Raw genomic sequence first — 846 nt, forward strand, 5'->3', positions numbered from 1 at the left:
TTCGTTCAATCTTAATTAAAATATATAAGTTCAGGGTAACTAAAAAATACATACCTAAAATACAAAGTTTCTATCTAATATTTCAATTACGTATCGCACTGATTTCTCCGCAGAGTAGTGTCATAGTTGTATTTACAAACAATAAATATGATATGTCAAGTTACTTAATAAATAATTGTGTAGAGGTTAAGATTTTTTAAAATTAAGGGAAGTATTACTTCCTAAACAATAGATACTTTGCCGATATGCATCTGTTTAACTCTTGAGGTGAATGTTGATCGAGTATGATATATAATGCACTTATTTAAAAGAAAGAAAACATGTTGAGACGTGAATGTTCGATAAATATACAAAAAAATAAATGCTTCTCTGCGTGAGGATACTAACAATCAATTTAATATATAAGGGAGACGACTTCTCGTGCGGGTTGATAGGATTAATTATACGCGTGGATGTTAGAGGAAAACGATTAATTAAGCAAGTGAACAAATAAAAAAAAAAAGAAACTCACAGAAAGAAAGAACGACCATAGATATATATTTATAGTGACCAGGTTTTGCGATTAGGAATATATATTATGTTAATTGAAATAAACAAGTTATTAAAGAAATTTTCTTAATAAATAAAAGTTGCTGCTAAGTTGTTTAAAAATAAAAGCAAAACATATAATGGTTATAATATTAATAACATATTATTGATAATTTAAATAATGTAATTTAAATCATTTAAAGAAAGTAAATATTATAAATATTAGAAAACTTCAATTAATGAAGCAATTATTTGCTATAATTTTAATTTTTTAATTTTGAAGACTTAAATATTATCAAAAAATAAGTATAAAAACAA

At 24.2% G+C, this 846-nt stretch overlaps 1 protein-coding gene across 4 annotated transcripts in view; it reads right to left on the reverse strand.

Annotated features, from left to right (window-relative positions):
• Positions 1-846, reverse strand: part of LOC108756323 (protein FAM102B) — a 74,330-nt gene that overhangs the window by 2,390 nt on the left and 71,094 nt on the right. The gene's annotated exons all lie outside the window — the stretch shown is intronic.

This window comes from Trachymyrmex septentrionalis, unplaced genomic scaffold (assembly GCF_001594115.1).
Source record: "Trachymyrmex septentrionalis isolate Tsep2-gDNA-1 unplaced genomic scaffold, Tsep1.0 scaffold97, whole genome shotgun sequence".
NCBI lineage: Eukaryota > Metazoa > Arthropoda > Insecta > Hymenoptera > Formicidae > Trachymyrmex > Trachymyrmex septentrionalis.